The following is a 24399-nucleotide window of genomic DNA, read 5'->3' as shown; positions in this document are numbered from 1 at the left end:
TTGAGCTTCCTGAATCTGACTATTTATAGGATGCTGCCTTTAACTTATGGGCTGGGAACTGATCACTCTTTTTGATCCTTGAACTCTGGCCCTTTCCCTAAGCAATCTCTTGGCACGTGCCCCCAAAATCCTTCAGAGAGAATGCCTTAGCCTTTTGTCACAGGGCACAATGTTTGGACTTTGTAAAGCCTTACAATGAAACTGTAGAGGTGGTTAGTCCCAGCATGCATCAAGCCATTACTAATTTTTAGGCTTTAAAGCATGGATTTACATGGGGTGAATCCCCTCTCCCCTGAGGACTTCATGCTTTTGAAGAGATATTTCCCCTCTCCTATGATATGGCACTACATTTCCATAGCTTCATAGATTTAGCCTTGGAAGGCCCTTCAGAGGAACTCTAATCTCCTTATTTCATATATAAAGATATGGGAACCCAGAGAGAGAAAGAAATTAGGCTAGTGTCCCAAAGCATGGCTGAGATTCAAATCTAAGCCTTCTGGGGCCCCAATCCACCAAGTCCAAATTCACACTTTTTCCATTACTCCACTCATGTCTCTAAAACTCTTCCAAGATGTCTGTTCCATCAACATACAGAGTGGAACTGGAGTGTCAGGAGGAGAACAGGACCAAATATATCTGATGATTAAGACATAAAACAAAAGCCACCATCACTGTGAAATATTAAAGCTGAAAAGATATGTCTGTCCCCTTGGAGCCCAGAGTTCATGAACAAAGCAGTACAATTGCCATGAAATAAAGAAAACAGACAGGTTTCCAGTAACGTTGATTGTGTCTAGACATAGAACAACTAAAAGCTGTTATCAGTCAGAAGAGGATTTGTCATCAATCTGTGAAGCAGGAGGACCCAAAAGGGTCAGTGTCATGGGTTTCATTGCTATGTTGAATGGCTGCAACACCTGACCTGTCCCCAGGCTATGGTCAATTTGACTTTTACCATAACATACATAGTATTAGATCGACCCTTTTCACTTAGTAAATAGTTTTCTATTGAATAAGTCAACCTAATATAATTATAGGAGATCATATTTATTTGGTACTTTAAAAAGCAAAAACTGCTTTTTTCGACAATCCTTTTGGACTAGACAGCACAATATTGTTACTCCCACTTTACAGATGCAGAAATTGAGCATCAAAAAGTTTCAAAAAACTTGGCCACTATTTCACCACTAGTTGAATGTCAGAATAATAAATGGAAAACAGGTCCCCAAAGTCCAAGATTACTATATTATGCTGTCTCTTAACATGGATATCAGCTACAAATCCAAAAGTTCAAATTGAATTGGGTGTTTGATCTTTGAGTAACTCCATGATCTTAGTCAAGTCATTTAGTCACTTTGCCCTCAATCTACCACTGTAAAAAATAGATAATAATTCTTGACTCCTCGCTTTCTCACAGGGATAGCACAAAGTGACATAAATTCATAAGAAATCAATAGTTCTTCAAGGTAAGCACTGTTTTAGTATTATTTTATTTGTATTTCTCAGATAAATCTTAATATTGTAACAACACAGTCATTGGCCAACTGTCTTCTAAATCTCTATTTCCAAAATATAAAGATTTATTTATATGACAGATAGCCTAATCAATTGATGCCATTATACAACTTATCTCAAGTTCCTTCAGCAGCTTAACTCATATATGTAGAATCAATTTATCAATCTAACCTGAGCTAGGATTTCAACACTGTGTATATTCTTTTAATTGTCTCTCTACTTGACCCACTGTGAAATTCCCCAGTCATTGAACCCACTTTTTTCCATGCTTCAGTCCTCAATACTACACTTTGGTGTCTACAAATGACTTTGCCCTCTACTTTACTGAAACAAGGCCATTAAGTGTGAATTTTTTTTCAAATTCCCTTCTTTTCACCTCAAAAGTGTTCTCTACAGTAATATTGTTTTTTCCTTCTTGTCACAGAGGAAGACTTGGCTTTCATCTTTCCAAAGCTCTAATTTTAACTTTTCAAGTTCTGAATAATTTCTCTTAAATGGGATTTAATATCTGAAATCCTGAACCAAATAGAGGATCCTGAGTTTCAATCCTTTTAGAAAACAAATTAAGTCTTTTACTTTTATTCTCAACTCATACCAAAAAAAGAGCATTTCCATAGACCAATCAAAACACAGAAAGATAATACATTTTGAAATCATGAATCTCCATTTCATACTGCATGATTTTTAAACATTTATCAAATTCTATGTATTAGTTTCAAAATTGCCCTTTTTTTTAGTGTTCCTTGTGAACCTCCCTTTTTCCTTCTGTACAGTTATAAAAATGTTACAATGATATCATTTTGAGAGGGCATCATTACTTTAAATCCCTCTCCTCTTCTAATTCCCATCCTTCCTCCCCAATGAACTGAGAGAAAGAAAGAGGGGAAAAAACTTAATAACAAATAATCATAATCAAGCAAAAAGAATCCACATAGCGACTAAAAATAATTGAAGTATATTGAAACCAAAGATATCCATTGTCTTTATGAGTTTTATTTGTTTTCAATTTTTTTTCTAATTGCACTTTCACTTATAGGAAATATTTATAGATAATTGGGAAATATCTGTAGGTAATTAATGTTTAATAATTTTCAATATTATTTAAATATATATTCATTTGTTATAAACTGCAGTGTCTATTGAATGATAGTCAGATTTTCTGAGATAACTTAGACATGAAAGAAAGGCTAGTAGGCAGTGATAGATATTAAAAATAAAAAACATCAATCAAATATTTAAACATATATATACATATATGTATTTATACATAAATATATGTTTTATATAAATATATGTATATGTCTTCTTCCTTGTTCTTTGTCTTAAAAGTTTTGTGATTGTTTATTATTTAAATATTTTTTAAACTTTTTTTGAGATATGTTTTCTATTCCTGATAACGTAATCTAAGTAGGAAACAATTCCTAAGCTCTCTTAACAGACCCTTCCATTTATCTGGTAGAATCTCCACAATTTCAGGCATAATATCCAGGAAAAATTAACCAACAAATTTCACCTTATTAAAATCAATAATAATTTCTATTCATATAATGATTTCCTCAGAACAATCCTGTGAGGTAAATAATGCAAATATTATCTTTATTTTGTTTATTTGTTTTTATTTGATTACTGACTAAGTCAGGGTCACAAAACTATTTTGAGTCAGAGTTGGGATCAAACCCAATTCTTTTACTGCTTATTTACATTAGTCACAAATTAGACTGATGTGCCAAGGTTATCATCAAAATATGGTTATTATTGTTAATGGCAATAATTTAATCAATGTTTGATCTTGTGTTGATAAATTTTTAGAGTTTCTGCTGGGCTATCTTTATCCTTCTTAGTTTTAGCAGTTTAAAACTGAGAATGCCTTTACAGACCAATGGATTTATTATCTGTAAAGATAGTTTTTTAGTTTAACAAAATGGAAACAACTGAAATTGTAGAGATCAATTATCCTTCTTCAATCTTTTTTATATGATAGTCCTTTTCCCTGCAGAAAGTTTAGACATTAGCATTATGAGATTATGAATATGTATCAATACTTGATAATGCATAATGTCAAATGTTATTAATACATCAAATTGGTAATGAAGATATGCATTATTTTAATCTTGGTTCTTACTTTGAGATTAATTTTAACCACTCTTTTCTAAATGTGAAATAAATGATTCTCTAGTTTTTAAAAAAGTTAATCCTCATCAACTACAAGCTTGCCTTTGCACTATTTTTTCATTAATTTTATCTTTACTCAGCATAAATCAGACTGCTCCTTCAGGCATTAAAATGACATTGTCAAAGGTTCCAGTCTGTGATATAATAATAATGGCAAAGAACATGACATCAGGAGATCTGGGCTTGAAGCTTAGCTTAAATAGTAATAATATAACTATGGAAAAGTCACATTTCTAAGCTTGAGTTTTTCCATCTGTAAAATGACATGAATAATATTTATACTATCTATTTCACATAATTGTTATAAGGAAAACTTTTTTTAAAAAAAATTAATGAGTCATTACTTATTACCATATTTCCTTTCTTCCTTTTGTTGTTGTTGCTATTCATTTCCTGTAGTCTTTGCATCTAATTTTTAAAATATTTAAAATATTGCTACTCTATTCCAGTAATTCCAGAGCCTAGAATCCTGATCCTAAAATAAAATCTCTGTGGTTGATGCTTGATACCACTCAGACCATCTACCTGGCCCTCTGCCTATTAATTTATGACAGATCTCTATGACATTATGCCATGACCTCCTACAAAGACATTGCCAGATTTCATACCAGATCTTCAGAATATGCTTATTTCATGTTTGTCCTCTCAACTCTATGTCCCACTGCTGTCAATTTCTGGTCCTTAGTCATCTCAAGTACAGCTAGTCCTCCTGCTTACTTGGTTTAACTATTAATCTCATTACACAGTAAATAAAAGCAAATACCATCCACCATTTCCAATTACATAAAATTCTGCTGAATGTAGTTCACTCTTATTCTAAGCAGGAGCCTAGTTAGACTCTGTATTAGCAGATATCCATTCATTCAACCAAATTTTCTCTATCAAAATGCCCCTGTGTATGCACTGTACCAGTAGATTGATTCATAGCCTCAAGTAAAAAGTTTTTGAATACTTTGTTTCTGTTTTCAGATTTCTTTTGGTTTTATACTAAGGGTTTAAGGGATTCAGTTTAAAATAATCAGATCTTAGATTAGAGTTGGCCTTGCCTTAGGCAGAATTGTGAAGGAGAAGAAATTTATACTGTACTTAGAATTTAAATGTAATTTTTCTTTCTGTTTTATGAAGTTCCTTCCTACTGAGAGACAGGCCCGCTTTAAATAAAGCAACATGCCTGTTGGAAAGAGAAAGGAAGGGTAAAAAAGTAAAATGGAAGTGATTTGTTAGCAACTGAAATAGCATTAAATTTAGAGCTATGTGAGAGAAATTATTAATTGTTCATATTTCCTGTGAGCTAATGATCTGGTCTATTCTGGACATATAAACCAAGAAAGTTAATTAGAATGCATATATATAAAACCTTTCTTTCTTTATGTGTGTGTGGGTGTATGCGTGTGTGTGTGTGTGTGTGTGTGTAAATATACATATGCCTAGATATAAATACATGCCATTTATGATACTTTTGCAAAAGGAAAACTAGTGGGGGGAGGGGAGGGAATGGATACCCCTCACTTGGAGAATGAATATACAAATTATGATAAATTACTTTTTTTGACCCATAGGGAACAAAAGATAGGCAGATGCAAGGAAATATTGGAAGATTTGCATCAACAAATGACAAGCAAAGAAAACAGAACCAGTAGGACTATATATATATATATATATATATCATGATTATAATAATATAAATGAATACAATAATAAAGGGCAGCCAAACTCTAAGCAATTATAATAAATAATATTATCCTTAAAGAAACAGATGATGAGAAATACCTACCTCCTTTCAGTAGAGCGATAAGGGACTGTAGATGCTAAATATATTGGCACTTGTTTTTGCTTAAATTTGTTTTAGTTGTTGTGGTGGTGGTGGTTGCTATAAGTGAGGGTTTAATAGAAGAAGGAGTAGATTAGCAAATATTCAATCATTTTTCAGTCACATCCAACTCTTTCTGACCCAATTTTGGATTTTCTTGGCAAAAAAATATCAAAATGGTTTCCCTTTTCCTTCTCCAGTTCATTTTACAGATGAGGAAACTGAGGCAAACAGAGATAAGTCACAGAGATAGTAGGTGTCTGAATCAGATTTAAACCAGGAAAATGTCTTCTTTGCTCCAGACTTGGCAATCTATCCACTATACCATTAGTTGTCTTCCTTTGTTTTCTACCTAGACATTTTGAAAAGAAAAGCATGATAAAATTTTCTCACCAAACTCTTTCTTTCGCACACAGATTTCAAATGTGTATTTTTCCTCTGAAACTTCGTTTACTATTGCAAACAGAACCTTATAAAAGTGTAACATATGATTTCATCAGTTCATACAAATTTTCTTTAGCTTCTGGCTTCTTTGATATTATCCCCCCTTTGAAATTTCTTATAAAGTAATATTATATTACATTTGCATACCATAATTTATTTACCTGTTTCCATTTGTTGCATAGCTACTGTGTTTCTAACTCTTTACCAAAACAAAAATAGTTACTACAAACTTTTTGGCACAAATCAATCTTTTTTTTTTCTTTGATCTCTTTGAGGCAGAACCTAAATAGCAATGTTATTGAGTTAAAAGGTATGTATAGATTAGTGACTGAAAGAATTGTGCAGAATTTTTTTTAAATGGCTGGATCAATTTAAACTCCACCATTAAACATTAGTGTATCTTTCTTCTCAATGCTATTATTATTTTTCTTTTTGTCATTTTTTTCCAAATTGGTGGATGAGAGGAAAATCCCTGAGTTATTTTAATTTGCATTTCTGTATCAATGAATTGGAGGATTTGGGTCATATGTTTCTTGATAGCTTTCCTTTGAAAACTGTTCATTTTTCACATATTTGCTAATATTCTTTTAGAAAAGAGCAGGCATTCTAAAATATGTGAATCAATTCCTTAATTTTGATTACATTCATTTTGTATAAAAATCTTTCAATTTTATCTAATCAAAATGTCCATTTTTACTCCCCTATATTTGTCTAATGACAAATTCTTCCAATCGATAGCTGCAAATTTTATTTTCTTCCTTGCTCCTCTAATTAATTTATGGTATGACGTTTTATAAGGTAGAACATATATCCATTCGAAGCTTATTGCGGTATATGATGTGAAATCTTGGTCTGAACCCAATTTCTGCCAGACTACATTTCATTTTTTTTCCAAAAGTTTTTTTTTTCCAAATAGGAAGTCTTTCCCCAGTATTTATGGTCTTTGGGTTCATTTAATGTTGTGTTATTTCTATAGGTGATCTACCCAATCTATTTCACTGATTGACATTACTCTTTTTTAGCCAGTTACAGATATTTTTGACAATTGACAATTGCTGCATTGTATTATAGTTTGTCATTTAGTATTACTAGATTGTCTTTTTTCCCCTTTTTTTCATAATTTCATTTTAGAATCTTCATATTTAATTATTCTAGTTGAAATTGTTATTTTTCTTTTTCTCTAAAATATAACTTTGGTAGTTTGATTTTAGATAGATAGACCTATGCTTACTAGTTGTTGCTGTTGTTTTAATACATATGGGTCTTGTGCTTTTTTTAAAAAAAAATTTATGCATCTATTGATGTAAACATAAATTTTAATTATGCTATTAATAAGGCCTATTCTGTTTACTGTTTTCCTAATATCATATCAAACTAGGGTTTTATTATAAATTATCTTATAATAATTAAGTGAAAAGACAAATGTATAGGAAAGAATCTGAAGGACAAAACATACTTTCATAGGATAGGTATAAAACTGTTTTCAAGAAATGACTGAACTTTTTCCAGTAAATGCAAGAATATAGCAAGGATTCTCACTCTCCTCTCTGTTATTTTATATGATCCTGGGAAATGATAACAATAGCAATTAGATAAGAGAAAGAAAACAAATATGTAAAGATATATCAAAAGGAGCAAATAGCATTCTTATTTGCTGATGATATGGTTTTCTTTAGAAAGTCCTACAGAAACAGCAAAGATACTAATTGAGACAGTCAATAGTTTCAGTAAAATTGAAGGTGAAAAAGTAAACCTAAGAAATCAAGTAATGAACTTCTCAACTATTACACTGAATCAGAATCAGAATGCCATGAGACAATAAGATATATGAGAATTGGATAAAAAGATTCCTGACCTGAAAAACAGGTCAAGGCAAGATCATTTAAGAATCTGAAATTTTCAAGCATAAAAAAGCCTAGATGCAATACTTAATTAGAGACTAAATAACTTAATTCTAAAGAATTATTGGGTCAGAGAATAGATCATAAAATCAATTGAAAATTTCAGTAAAGAAAAATCACATCAATAAGATAATCTATCAAAACACTGGGAATGTAGGCAAAATAGTATTAAGGAAACAGTGTATATCTTTAAGTATTTTTAGAAGAAGAAAAAGAAGAAGAAGAAGAAGAAGAAGAAGAAGAAGAAGAAGAAGAAGAAGAAGAAGAAGAAGAAGAAGAAGAAGAAGAAGAAGAAGAAGAAGAAGAAGAAGAAGGAAAAGAAGAAGAAGAAGAAGAAGAAGAAAAGAGAAGGAACAGATCAATAAATGCAACAATATCTAAAAAAGTAAAAGAATTTAAAAATTCAACAAAATATGAAATTTCAATTCTGAAAAGCAGAGTGGAGATTAATGCAATTGAAGAGTTTTCATAAGCAAAAACAAAAATAATAGACAAATCATTAGCTAGCCTGGTTTAGAAACAAAAAAGAGATTAAAACCAAATTTTGTGATATAATTTTTCTGGGTAATTTCTCAAAAGTGAGAAATTACAACAAATGATGCAGATAAAAAAAGTATGACAATTTAAATGAAATAGAAGAAAGAGGCAAATTAACAACCAAAGATAAAAAAAATTAAATAACAGCCTCATAAAAAGAAATCAAACAAGTCTTAAATTAACTTCCCAAGGGTTTTGGAAAAGATCCTATGTGAATTTAACAATGAATTCCATCAAACATTCAAATAATTCCTATATGACATAAACTATTTGAAAAACAGAAGAAAAGGATCCTATGAAGTTCCCTTTGTGATTTAAACACAATTTCAATATCTAACGCAGGGAGAGACAAATTGGAGAAAAAAATAGACCATTATCACTAATAAATATTCACAAAAAATTTAAGTAAATTATTAATAAAGGTTAACCAACACCTTAAAAAGATGGCACATTCTGATTTGATAGGAATAACTCTGTGTTATATGTAACAGGGATGCACTATAAAATCAAAGACAAGGTTATGTTAATTGTAATAGCTATTATTTACATCATATTAACTTGCAGTAACAATATAGCAAGAAAAAGAAATTGAGACCGACACTAGAAAAGAAGAAACAAAATTGTCATTTCTTCCCCAGATAACATAATGTACTATACAAAGAATCTGAGAGAATCCTCTTAAAATTAATTAAAATAAAAAATTATTTTATCAAAGCAGAATATAAAATAAATTCATATAAATCATCAGTTTTTCTGTAAACTGCCAAGAAAAGTCTGCAAAAAGGGAGAAAAGGGAATCTCATTCAAAATCAGCATAAAACATGTGTAAAATTTAGAATTTCACCCACCAAAACACATGTAGAAGCTATGTTCTTCCAGGGATTACTGTAGATTTTGTGGAAAATCTGTGAATTTCTTTGAGATTTTACTTTATAGAAGAAATCAAATTATTTTCTTCTTCTGGGTTTGTATCTGGATCATCCATAAATCCATATATTTTTGGACAACTGGCCAATATACTGTACAAAGTTGTCTACCCAGGGCAGTATAAGGAAATTTTTATAAGACTTTATAAAATTGGACCCAACTCCAACCAAAACTATAGTCTCTAAGCATCTTGGCAAGACACTGGTCTTGGCTCCCATTTCCTTTTTCCCCTTCCTCCCTAGCTTCCACCCCACACAAGTTGCAGCTTCAAGCTCTAAACTTGCCCCTTCTGGAGGCAAGGAAGCTGGAAACTGTGAGGTTTCTATCACTACCAAGGATTCAATTTCATGTCTTCACTTTTTCTCTAAAGTTGATAGTCTTTGGGCTGTTTCTTTGTGAACCTGATTTCCTAATTATGTTTTGGTCCAGTACTCTTTTTTAAACCTTTTCTGGAATAGTTGTGAAAGAATTGAGTTAAGTCTACTTCAGCCATCTTAAGGAGAATATTCTGAACTGATTTTTCTACATATCTATACAAATGACTTAATTTACTTTAGTTTTATCTCTGTTGTAAAGTATAATCATCTGATACTTTAAACAAGACACTGTGCTGGGATTGATGGAGAGCTTGGGCTAGGGTCAGGAAGTGTGGTGTTCAAATTTGATCTTTTAGACTTAAAGTTCTATAATCCTGGGAAAGTCACAACTTCCATCTGCCTCAGTTTTCTCATTCATAAAATAGGGGTGATAATAGCACCTATCTCCCAGGATCAAATGTGTGGATCATTTGATGGATCAAATGAGACAATAATTACAAAGTTCTTACCTTAGTGTCTGACACCATAGTAAGCACTATAATTATTAACTGTTATTATTATTATTTATTAAGTTTGGGTCTCTTCATCTCACCCAAACTGAAAGGAGAAGAGGCTACTCATGGCTCATTTCCATCACTTAATTGCCACAGAAACTTTGACTCTTGTTTTCTAACTTGAGCATATTTGCCTCTCTCCAAGGAGCCCAATGGCCCTGGTTTCTAAGAGTTCACTATACCAATGCCAAACAGCATAAACATCCAAATAAACTTAACTGCTTTCACTTCCAAAGTCCCATGGTTAAGTGATCCACTACCTTCAGCCTCCTTAGCCCACATTGTGATGATAATTAGCATTTTGATGTGTAAGACCATGAAAAATCACTTATTTACAAAATTGATATCATTTGTCCAAGACTTCTTGTTTTACAGATGAATAAACTGAGGCCCAAAGAATTTAAGCAAATCAGTCATAGAAATTCCAAAGAGAGTCAAAATTAAGTAGAATTCAATTCAATCAACATGCATTAAGCTTCTGGAATATGGGGGGTACTGAATAAGGCACTAGGAACATAAGGATGAAAATCAAGACAACTATTTCTGGAATCAATGAAAGCTAAATATACAAATTAGGATGGTACCAGACAAAAATGTGTTAGGAATGGAGTAGAGAGCTAGAAAAAAAAATTGATCTAGGAAATTTGAAGAGGGGAAAAAAAGAATTTTGGGGTTCAGGGTGGTACTAAAGGAATTATATAAAGAAGGCTTAATGGAGAGGGCGCCATTTGAATTGGACCTTAAATGGAAAGAAGAATTTTAACAAGTGAAAAAAAAAAAAAAAGGATGAAATGTTATAAGCACAGACAATAACATATAAGAATGCTAAAAATCAAGGCAGAGCTAATTGAGATTATGAAGAGGAATGTAGTGAAATCAGTATGGAAAGGGAAGATTAGTGCCAGATGGTCGGGGGCTTTGCATAACAAACTAAGGAATTTGCATTTTATCATATAAACATTAGGGAGCCACTAAAGATTTTTTAGCTAGGGATGGTGTAATCAGACCTAACCTATGCATCAGGAAGCTTTTCATAGCCATGCATACTTTCAATCAAGCACGCATCTAGTAAGTACATTTGTTAAGGGTACATACAAAAACAATCCCTGCCCTAGAGAAGCTTGTACTCTATTAAAGGGACATCATATGTAAACAGATATGTAAACCTGAGCATAGTCTATCCCATGCTGCCTTCATGCCTATCTTCATTAGAATGGGAACATTAGGCACCAGCTTGCAGATAGTTAAGGGGTGTTGGTGGCAAGCATCAACATAATGTTTCTAGTTGAAACATCAAGTGTTGATGACATTCTGGAATGTGTTCTAATGATGAATGAAAAGAGCCCAGCTTCTGTAAGTTTCTTTAGGGCAGGAAATATTTGTCTTTTTTTCATAATTCTAGCACTTCATAAGGGTTTCTTCATTGAATGATCAGTCAAAACATCTTCATTAAACTCCTGCTTCTGATATTTGTTGTCTCTGTGACTTTAAGTGATTTAGCTTACTTGGATCCCAGTTTCCTCATCGATAAAATGAGGAATTGAATTTTAAAAAATTAAAGGGGTCTCTAAGACTCCTTACAGACTTAAATCTATGATTCTGGGACCCTAGTCAAATGCAAATCAACAACTTGAGCTCAAGGTAAAGCCAAGGGATAAGAATTTGTTTGTTTGGATGGGAAGGGATTGAGGCAACCTTAGAATGGCAGCTAGTTGGTATGATGGATAGAGAAGTGGATCTGGCATTTACTAGCTGTATGACTCTGGGAAAATCATTAAATTTCTATGTCTCAATTTCCCCATCTATACAATGGAGATAATAATGGCACCTTCTTCACAGGATTGTTATGAAGATCAAATGAGAAAATATTTGTAAAGCATTTTAGCACAGTGTAAACACAAAGTGTTTAAGTGCTATTTTCTTCTTTCTTTTCTATCATTCCTTCTTTTTCCCTTCCTTCCTTTTTCCTTCCCTTTCTTCCTTCCTTCCTTCTTTCTTCCTTTCTTCTTTTCTTTCTCCTTCCCCTTTTTTCCTTTTTTTCTTCTCTTCCTTCATCCCTTCCTTTTTTGTAGACAATAGAGCAATAGCCAGTAGAGACAAAGAAATTGAAGTGTGAGAATGATTGCAAGATCCCAGAGGAGACAGGAAGCAATAGAATGATGGACATGAGTGAAGGGATTGGAATTGACAAAGAGGACTATAGACATTGCTGTCTGCCTGATAGGAGCTTGAACATTCAACTAATGTGGGGAAACCCTTTGCTTGACAGTGCAACCTCAGTAAAGCCTCCTTTACTGAGGCTATGAGGTCTAACAAATCCATCCAGCTGGGAATCTTGCTGAGAGCTAGTGCTGGCCCTGATAGTGCTCTAATTTATATTTATATCTATACACGCCTCTTCCATCAAAATATGCCACATGCAACTAAAAGATATTGAATCAAATATTAATGCCTGAGATATCTAGTCATTTTTGTAATGCCTTCAACCTTCTTTACAAATGTTTTTTAATGCACTCTTGTAATTTTATTTTGGTACACTGCTATCAGCAAATATCAATTTCTCTCTGGTATCACAAGGTTTGTTAACAGAAGGTCTGCTGCTAACTCCCCAGTGGCAGAGTCAGCCTCAGTGTCTCAGACACTCTCAGAAATACCCTTGTCTTTGTAGACAATGCGGCACATGAATAGTGGTGAGCAGAAATGGATACATTTTCTAGACTTGTCCCTGTTTACCCTTGGATGTGACTTTGTAACATTGCTAATCCCAATTCAGATGACTGGGGAATGATTTACATAGAGAATAACGCCTACAAAATTACTAGGGGAAAAAAGTATTCTCTAATGCAAATGTTGAGCATTACAGGTCAATAATAAATGAGGGAATGAAGGAATAAACAAATAAGCATGTATTAAGCACTTATTCTGTTCCTACTATGTCACATCCTGGATAAGGAAAAACAAAAGTGAGACAGTTCCTGCCCTCATTGAGTATCGCATCCAATGAGTAAGTGCCATATATAGAGGGGGGCTGGTTTTCATAATGGAATTTTAGTCTGAGGAATCAAGATGGTAATCTAAACAAGACTCACCAATGGAAATAATCATATTGGACTACTCACCATCACAGAAAAATACTCATTTCTTTCCCATCTCCACACTTGTGCTCATAAGTTTCCCTAAAAGACTCTTCACAGTTTTGATCTGTTGAAATACTACCTTTTTTTCAAAGCCCAGTTCAAATGTGATATTCTCCATTAAACTTGTACCTAAAGTACATCTTAACTGAAAGGGAACTTTTCCTTCTCTCAACTTCCATTGTATATTATTTCTCCTTCTCTTTTGATATACATAGCCAAACTCCTAATCAGTCAGCAAGCCTTTACCAAGAGCCTCTGGTGTGCCAGGAACTTTGCTAAGGTAGGGATATAAAAACAGACAAAACATAAATTTTGCTCTCAAGGAGATCACAGTCTAAAGGGGAAAACATGTAAAAATATATATACAGGATAAAATGGAGGTAATCATAAAAGAAAAATCTTAGCATTGGGGATATATATAGTATCAAGAAATTTTCCTGTGAAAAGGAGGATTTTAGCTGAGAATTGAAGGAAAACCAGGAGACAGAGAAAGGGAGGGGAAAATTTTAAAGCATTGGAATAGTCAAAAATGTAAGGTCAGGAGATGGACTATCCTGTATGACAAACAACAAGAAGGTCAGTGTCACCAGAAATAGACATGAGATGCATATTAAGAGTAGAAAAATAAAGGTGGGGGGAGAAGTTATGAATGATTTTGAAGGCAAAACAAAGGATTTTATATTTGATTTTGGAAGTGATAAGGAGCCACTGGAACTGATAAGGATAAATTGATCAGACCTGATCTTTTAGGAAGATCAATTTGACAGCTTAGTGGAGGATAGACTGGAGTGGAGAGAGGATTGCAGCAGAAAGGCCAACTAAAATAGTCAAATCATGGGGTAAGGAGGACCTCAGCAGGCTGGTTGCAGTGTCAAAAGTAAAATTTCCTAAAAAAAAAGAATATACAGTCTACCATATTACCTCTACTATCTTACTTCTCAACCACTAGCTACAATTTCCAGGTTCATCATTCAAGTAAAACTGATCACTCTAGAGTTACCAGAGATCTCTTTATTGCTAAATCCAATAATTCTTTCTCAAATCCTATCCTCCTGGACCTGTCTAGAGCATTTAATACTTTTGGTCACTTTTTCCTCCTCTGTGTTCTCTCCAGTCTGGGCTTTTGTGACATTGTTCTCTCTTGGTTCTTCTTCTATCTACCTGATTATTCCTTCTCAATCTGTTTCTCAGATTATCATCTATATCCTACACCATTATATTGATACATCCTGCGCTCTCTTTTAGGACCACTTTTCATTTTTTAAAAAAATGGATATGAAGAAAACAGGGCAATTTTATCTACAGCAATACATACTTGATTCATCACGTTATATTTATTGGTTATTCTTTAAAATAATAAAACTTTTGAGAGCAATATCATTACCAATTGGAATATGATGATACTAAAGCACTAATGGACAAAGTATACACCCAAGACTACACAGTGAGTCGCTGCTAAAAATGGCACTTCAGTTGATAAAAACAAAATAGTAATGTATGAAGTAGAGGAAAATAATGAAAAGAACACTAAATTTTGAGTCAGAAAGCCTAGAAAAAATCTAATATCCTAAGTAGCTAAAGAGATTCTTTATTCCTAAAATGGTAAGAATTAATGAACTTCAAATGATATGACTTAAGTCAAGAATGTACAATAAAATTAAATCTATTGCTTTTATATCAGTGGCCCAGGTTCACCTTGTTAGTATCTTACCCAAAAAATCTCTATGAAAAAGAATCTTAAAAAAAAAAAAGAATCTTTAAGAGATTAATTAAAGGTCATACAACATGCTATATTGGAAATACTGATTTTGGAAGTGATATGAAGCTACTATTTATCATTAATATTATGAGAAAAGTATAAGTTTGTGAAGAGACCCACATAAATGTCAATTATCTCTCTGACATCTACATTTTATGTGACTTGATAGAAATTTTATGTAAAAGAAGTGAATCTGATCTGTTGTTACATCAAGTCTGAAGATGGGTTATTCAGAGAAATATTACTAAGCAAATTTGAGAAGCAGGGGAAATCTTTCATAACTTCCCTTATCTTCCTTAATTGTATTTTCTTTCCTTCTCCAAAGCAAATCTTCATCTCTCCCAAGATAATTCTGAATTATCTCTGAGGATTACTGCTAAGATATTACCTGTCTGCAGATATAGTCTTAAGATGACTACATTTTGTTTGAGGCTCTCTGAAAGTCCCAAATCTTTGGGATTCAATAGAATGCAGCTAAATTATGAGAAAAGAAGGAAAGAAAGGGTTTTTTTGAAATAAAGTGGCCCTAAAATGATACTATCATACTACTAGATGATTGCCCTTTGTATCTGCCTCTAAGATTAGCTTTGGTTGTTGAAATAGAGTATTTTTTTTGAGTCTCTTAAGAACTAAATGATGATAGTTGATCATTGCTCAGTCAACAACAGAATCTTTTTATAGATAATGATTGTTTTATTCTGAAAACTTGGGTAATCTCTTGATGTGAAATTCAAATACTAGTAACATGGGCATTAATTTTGTTTGGATTGGTGGTTCAGCTCATCTCCTAGAAGAAGAAATTAAACTACAAATAAGGAAGAGTCAAATTGCTGGAAATTTTAATTCACATTAAAAATACAGTTGGTCCTTGTTATTAATGGATTTGACATTTGTAAATTTACCTACTTATTAAAATTTATTTGTAACTCCAAATTACCATAGCACTTTTATGCCATTTGTGCAAATGTGAAAAGTGACAAAAATTTTGAGTCATCTGATGGCATATGTTCTCAGCTGAGGTCAAACAAGGTGACATTCTGCCAATTCATATTTCAGTTTCATATTGTTAATAAATATTCTTTTCACAGTCTATTTCCTCATTTCTTGCATTTCTTTGCTTTTGGTTGGTGATTTTGCTGTTTAAAATGGCCCCCACAAATAGTGCTGAAATACTGGCTAGTGTTCTTATGTACAAGAAGGTTTTTATGTACCTGATGGATAAAATCCATGTGTTAAATAAGCTTCATTAAGGCATGAGTTACAATGCTGTTGGCTATGACTTCAATGTTAATGAATCAACAATATGGTATATACAGAAAAAAGAAAAGAAAATTCACTGATTTATAAAAGAGGCTTCTCCACAAAGTGCAAAAATAAACATTCTAACTAGTGGCTCACTGGAACCCTAACTCTGTATTTCCCCTAGGAATAACAGTTCAGTATTCACTAATTAAGTGTCCATGATGACTTTATAGGGCATAAGTAAGGCAAAAGATAAGAACTGACTCTAATAATAATTTTATGCTAGAAAAAGCAACCACTTTTGAGAATGTGGGAATGGTTCTTTATTAGGATTATCTTTGTCATATAAAGTTCCAGTGCCCCAATTTCTCCATTATGTGATGTATAAAAAGTTTGAGAGACATTATTTCTGGGTAATTAATAATTTTATTAATTATTGCTATCCAACAATTAATAAAAGGAGACAGTGGCACTCTCAAATGCCAAAGACTTCTCATGGAACCCACTCATTGCTTATATACCATTGGAAGAGTAGGTGTTCCTGAGGATGACAATCAAATCTGATTAGTTAAAAATTAATGAGAAGAATGAATATTATAATGAACGGTGGGCTTATTCTAATGAGAGGCTGAGGGATTTGATTCTGATCCCCCAGTTTTAGACAAAGAGACATTTCTTATCCAGACTACCCCCAGCTAGGGCAATCTAGACACAAGGGAGTCCACCTCTACTCAGACATGTCTAATTAAATTTCACCTTAGATTAAATTCTCTGTTAAGTTCTCTAATTGGGTGGGATCTCTTACCCAAGATCTAAAGGCATGTACCTTAAGGATTTGGGTATTCTCATCCATCAACAATGTCCTTCAGAGACTGAACATACTACAGATTTCTGAAAAAGTAAATCCTGAAAAAAAAATTCAGGTCCTAATTCAATAATTGATTATTAATAAGAGAGAAATAATCATTTCTCTCAATTGTGAAGTAGAAGTAGGAATTTATTCTATTACTTTATTGGTACTGAAGACTCTAGTTGAAGAAGCTCCCTCTATCAATGCAGGGCAGCATCTTCCCTGAAGTTTATGACTATAGATCAGCTTAGTACTCTGTGAGATTAAATAGCCTACTTAAGGTCACATAATATTATGTGTCAAAAATTGGACTCGAACCCAGATCTTCCTAATGCTGAGGCCAGTTCTTTAGTCATAATATCATCCTTTGCTTTTCCTATTGTTACTGTTGTTGTTTAGTCACTTAAGTTGTGTCCAACTCTCCTTAACCTCATTTGCAGTTTTCTTGGCAAAGATACAGGAATACTTTGTCAGTTCCTTTCTCCACTCATTGTTAAATGCTAACATAATAACACTGTCATTTAATAGTATCAAAATTTATAACATAAAAAAATAATTTATCAGAGAAGACAGTATGGGATAGCAGAAAGCATACTGGCTTTGGAGCAGTAAAACCCACTTTTGTCACTGGCTATCTCTGACAATTTGTGTGAATTAATTCATCTCTCTGGGCTTCTATTTACTTATCTGTACAATGGAGAGTTTAAGCAATACAAACTGAGCTCCTTTCCAATTCTAAATCTTTGTTTTCCTGTTTCTACTCATACTTATCAGACTGTTCCTTCTCAGTTTCCTTTCCTATTGGTTCCTCATCTAAATCATGCCCTCAAACCATACATGTCCCAATGGCTGTCTCAGGTCCTCTTCTCTTCTCTATAGTACTTCACTTGGTAATTTCATTAGTTCCCATGGATTTAATTATAGTCTATGCTGAGGATTCATAGATCTACTATCATGCCTTAACTTCTTCCTGACCTCCAGTCATACATATCCAATTGCCTTTCTGACACTTTGAATTAGATATGCAATAGACACCCAAAACTCAACAAGTCCAAAGGGAGTTTGTTAAGGACCACGCCTAGGTGAAAGAGCAGGTCAATTCTCCAAGAGCCTCCACAGCTGTGAATCATAACATCTGAAGGAGTTGCAAAACAGCCTTTACTGACACGGGTGTTGCTTGTGGACTGGGAATGAAATAAATCGGAGGCAGAAGAAGAGGAGAAAGGGCACACAATGCAACAGCCTCTCAGTGGGGAGGTCAGAGAACAGCAACTGCCCCTCAGTCTCTTTGTATCATCATCCTCCGCTCACGTAGAGAGATCCATTCTACAGGTCTGAGTTAGACCTCCAGCAGCCATTGGCAGGTGGCTCCCTTATCACAGAAGGAGTTCATTATCTTTCCTCTAAACATCCCCTCCAAACTTTCTTGTTAATTCCTAGGGTAATACTGTCTTCCAAACCTCCTATGATCACAACCATCTTTGACTCCTTAGTATCTTTCACTCCCTATATCCAATCCATTGCCAAGCCTTTTTAATTCCACCTTTGTCACATCTCTCAAAAACAAGTCCCTTTGAGATTGCCATTACCCTGGTATAGGCCCTTATCACCTCATGTGATAAGGTAGCTTGTCTATTTCAAGTCTACCCCATCTATTTTCCATTTAGCCAATAAAGTACTTTTCTTAAAACTCAGTTCTGATTATGCCATCCCTTTACTCCATAGATGGCAATGACTCCTTATCACCTCCAGGATTGAAGACAAAATCCTATTTGACATTCAAAACCATTTGTAAACTCTTCTTCTCACCTACCTTTCCCATCTTCTTACACCTTATCCCCCCCCCATTTTCTTTAATTCAATAACATTGGCCTCCTTTCTGTTCTATGAACATTTTCCTCAGGGATGACTACCTCGTTCCTGAAATGCTTTCCCTTCTTATTTTTGCCTCGGCTTCCCAGGCTTCCTTCCAATTCCAACTAAAATCTCATTTTCAAAAGGAATGCTTTTCCAATCTCTGTTAATTCTGGTGCTTTCCCTCTGTTAGTTATTTTCTATTTATCCTGCTCATAATTTATTTATAATATATTTGTGGGCCTGTTGTCTCCTCCGTTATACTATAAGCTACTTGAAGGCAAGGACTACTTTTTGCTTCTTTTTTTTCATCCCTTGCATTTATCCCAATACCTAGCATGCAGTAGGCAGTTAATAAGTGCTTATTAACTAATAATTTCTCTTTTAAATATAAGTGAATGATTGAGAGAAAATCACGTGAAATCTAATAGCAAACCCAAATCCACTTCTCTGCTCCTACTTCTGTTCAGGCAAGGCACTTAACCTCTCTGGGCTTGTCTCTTCAACTATAAAATAAAATGGTTGGACCACTGATTCCTTTTAACTCGAATCCTATGTTTTCCTAAGCATCCTATGCATCCAATTTCTACAAATCCTATGAAGAGATGAGGTGGGAATAGAAAGGGAAAAAAAGTATTTATTGCAAATCTTGTGTAAACTTTAGAAGGCCTTCTTTATGTTATAAGAGAGGACTTGGAAATTAGATTAAGTAAATTTGAGCTTGAAGTCTGAACATAAAAGTCAAGCTATTTTTTTTCCTTTTTCTTGATTCTATTTTATTCCAGAGTTTATTAAGCCAGAAACTCTCATCTGGGACAAGGAGGTTGTGACCCATCTCACCTAATTCACATTTACTCAGGATAGTTTGGCCTTCTAAGGCTTCCATAAACCAAAAGGCTTAGAGTCGTTTTAGTTAGGTTAGGCCTCAAGTCACTAGACTTTATTTGATTCTCCTGCTAGACACAGTTATTTATTCAAGTATCTTTTTGTGAGTATGTATATAGTTAGAAGTATATGTATGATCATATCTCTCTATATATTTGTATGTGTGTGTATAAATATGTCTGTACCTATGTGTAGAGAAAGAGAGATGGGGAAGTATGAGATGGGGGAGGGGAGAGGGATACAGAGAGACAGAGAGAGACAGAGAGATTATTTTAATGTTAGCTTCTTTTATAAAGTTACCTTTCTCTGTAATTCCAGCCAATATTAATGCAAGAAGTACAAGTTTTGCCTTCTCTTTAAATTATGGACGAACTCACAAAATAATAAAATATCATCATCTAATTTGTACTTCAGATAAAAATCAGCTATTTTATCCATTGTTTTAGCCATTGTTAAAAAATAAATTCCCCTGCTGATGTCATTAGTGCATCCTTCCCTTTCTCCCACCAACCCCCCATCAATGACAGGACTGTACCCAGCACTCTTTATCTGGAGCCGAAATGAAAATGTAGCATTATTTTATCCAAGATTTTAAATGTCTGGAGATATTGATCCAGGCTGCAAGCCTGCTCAGAAGGATGCTCTGCTTGCTTCATTGTGCCTAGATACAATCTAATAAGAGCTCACTGAATAATAAACAATGGTGGCCTAGTGATTCTAAAAATTTAGATTGACAAGAATAATCCCCTCCCCAGCAAAGACAGCCTAGCTAGTGCTTCCCATAAACCCATTACTGGCCACTCACCCATAAGCCAATAGACAACGTCGGATTATTGGAACTCTTAGCTTTAAGAGAAATTGCTTTCCTAAATTTGACCTCCCACACTAAATATAAAATATGGACCATCTGTAATGAAGGGATAGCAGTCCCAATAGCTATCATCTCTCCCAGGCAGAGGTTAGAAGGTTGATGCACATTGGTTCCAAAGGGATAGGGATGCCGATGACCTTTTGTCTTGAAAATGGTCACTTTGGAGCTGTAATGTGAGAGAGAGGGGTCAGATATTAGCCACTCAAGAGTCTCTGAAGCTGTGTTCTTGTTAGGCTTTTATAGAAAGGAAACAAAAAACCCACAGAAGCAATATGGGAAAGTAGCATCAAATCTCATTTACATACATGTGATACAGAGGAAACGGTGAAACTGGATACACTCCCATTTAGAGGACACATCGCTACTTCCTTTTAAAAAAAAAAAAGAAAAGAAAAGAAAAAGAAATAAAAGGACAAAGTCGTTATTTGAGATGCCAGACAGAGCGTTTAGAGAATGGAGAAATATTCTGTTTCTTTGTGACACCTTCACCAGGGCTTGACTGGCACCTCATTTTTGCCAATAACCTCGGTGCTGCAGGCCAAATGCATCTTCTCAGTCACATTAATTTAAGGAATGGCACATTATTTAAAAAAATGCTATGTCTCAAGGAAATCACCACTGACTATTTTTCTGTGTTTGAACTTAATTCCTTGTAAGTGACTTTGAGAGCAGAGAAATGCTCAGAGCACAGTGAGCTTTGTGATCTGCAGCTTTTAGCAGAAAAAGGTTGTTATGTAGAGATTCTGTGGAGGTCAGAGTATAGTGAGGACAAAAACAAGGCAATGTCAGTGGGAATGTGAGTTCCAGCCTGCTAGAATGAGTCCAAGATACAGAATGTAGTATAATAATTTCCTATTATATTGAATTAAATTCCAAAAAGGTGTTTTTGTTAAACATGGGATAATCTAGATGCTCGTCAGACTCAGAAGGAAAAAATAGAAAGACATTTAAAACAAAAATGGGACAAAAAGGAGGTTGGCATTCTATGTCCGGACTTCACAGTTAACTGTGTTTGGGGAACTGACCCTGATGAATTTCAGGTAAAATGCTAGTTTTGTGTTATTCTAGACTCCTCTTTGCCTCTCAAAAAATAAGCCTCTTCTCTATTCACAATCCTGTCAGACTGCTCTTTCTACCCTTTTGGCTTAAGCATCCTGGTTTTCAATGCAGAAGTGTTTATGAAAATTAAACTTCGAAGAAAGAAGAAACAATTAATGGGTACTCCAGTTAGTAGCACCTTCATTGGTTTGGTATGAAAAAGAAAAATGACAGGGTAATATTGCCACTAGCAATTCCTAAGTCATGTGGCTTTTTTTTTTTAAGCCGGATCAATGCTGGTTGCCAAGCAACACGCAAAAGGGAGGGGGGCATTGTTATGTTTTGATAAATCTCTTTTTTTATATATTATATTATGGATTTCATGTTGATATTCTGGTTACAATGACTGTAGAGAAACTAAGAATCCATGTTATGTTCAGGAAAAATCGAGCTCATTTGGTTAAATGAACTTTTGTGTATAATAAATACGTTACATTCAAAATCCACTTGGTAATTGGGTAGCAAACTTGTTTTAAAAAAAAAGATGGTTAAAAAACAACATTGATTGCTGCTGTTCGGAACTTATTTATTAATGATATGTGTGTATATATTAATGCATTTATTGCCTATGCATCACATTTATGTCACTATCAAATATTAATGTTATCAATATTATAATAACAGCATCTATTGATATAATTGAAGCTTGCTTTCCAGCAGGTGTCACTATGAATAATACTTCTGAAATACTAAAATCAATAATAAGAATATTAGAGGGGCATTATAGAACGTCAATAAAATGAAATCTACTTAAATGTTGTATATAAAATAAACTGACTAAATATACCAACCCATAATTTAAAATATATAAAATACAAGACAGAGCATAGATCACATAATACTCGATGAGTAAAATACATTGCCCAAAATTATACAACGAGACTGTTCAAGTAAATGAAAAGGGAATTTGGCTAAAAAAATTTTTTTTATTCAAAGTCAAAGATCCTACTTTACTGAAGGAATTTATAAGCATCTGTTTCTTTTGATGGGACATAAAATAGGTCACAGAAAATAGCGTGTATACAAGAGGTGAGCTAAGTGGTTCAGATAAATCCTACACTCATTTACTCTTGACTAAAAATGGCTGTTGCTGTGCTTAGTACTCACTCTTCCTTCATCTATACTCTGACTCAGGAGCCATTTTTATTTCTCCTCCATCTAGCAGTGTCAGGATAAGGGAAAGCAATCTTCCAGGGTAGCATGTGAATAAGATTCCTCCATGTCTATGTAGAAGCAAATTGTCAAGGCAGTTGGGAGCAGTTACAGAGCTCTGCCTGTCCTGTGTTCTGGAGATCAATAGAAAACTTCAGTCTGCTATTGTCCAATGCTCCTAACAAAGAATGAGAGGCTGGAAAGCTTCATTCTTCAGAAGAAAAAAATGAAAATCCAAAAGGGACCAATATAGATTAAGATTACTGTTGAACATTAGGATGTTTGTTTCATTCTTATTTGTTTTCCCTTTTTGATAGGGTTGGCTGGACACAAAATAATGAAGCATGGAAAGAGTTTGGGCTTTTTGTTTTGAGGGATTTGTTGTTGTGTTACTGCTACTGCTATTTGGTGGGGTTTTTGTTGCTGTTATTTTTTAAGAGAGACAGCATAGCATAATATAGAGAAAGCTAGCCTCAACACAAAAAAGTTTATATCACACCTCTGCCACATAACAGCCATAAGACCAACTCCCTAATACTTTAAGTTGTAGAAAAGATGCAGACCAACATTGTGACAATTTCCTTATTGGAAGTTTTCTATTCCATTGGAAACACAGATTCTGTTCTTAACCAATATAAATTTTTATCTTCATAGAATTATGGGATTTGGACCTGGAAATGACCTTTTTGCAGAGAAAGAAATTGAGAAATAGAAATTAAATATCTTATTTATAGTTAGAAAGCTAGTGAATAATATTCCTTCTCCCTCTTGTCTAGGTGATAAGTATTCATATATTGTTAGTGACTGCCCAGATTCTTTCATTATTTGAGCCTTTCTGAATGTCCTCAAAATTTAACTATCCTATGTTTCATCATTTTAAGATCTTGGTAGTTAATTGATTAGTTATTCAGGTCAAGTACACTAAAGTGTTAATTGTGAATAATGGCTTCATGTTTTATCCTCCAGAAGGTAACATATTTACATTTTAACAGGTCCTGCCTTTGAAGCCATAACCAAAAAGGTAATCAGACATCATGGTAAGCCTGGGGTAGAGAAATTTTGCCACCCTTTAGATCTCCAAAAATGATTTAATCAGAATCACACACTTATCTATTGACAGAACAGTAACTAGACATACTGTTTCTCACCTTACCTTATCCACTAGTAGTTCAACAGATCATTTTTTTCCCCTAAGTTTTAAGTTATTTGACATTGGGAATCTTGAAATTCTACATATTAAATGTGACTATTCTCACATATAAACACTCCCTAGTATTAGAAAATATTAATATTACAAAATGATTGTTTTATACTGTTTATGAAAATTACATTATATTTTAAAGACTTCTTGTTACCTGAAAAAAAATACAGAGG

The sequence above is a fragment of the Antechinus flavipes genome, chromosome 2 (genome assembly GCF_016432865.1).
Source record: "Antechinus flavipes isolate AdamAnt ecotype Samford, QLD, Australia chromosome 2, AdamAnt_v2, whole genome shotgun sequence".
NCBI classification, from domain to species: domain Eukaryota; kingdom Metazoa; phylum Chordata; class Mammalia; order Dasyuromorphia; family Dasyuridae; genus Antechinus; species Antechinus flavipes.
Note: the sequence above shows the minus strand (reverse complement) of the source record.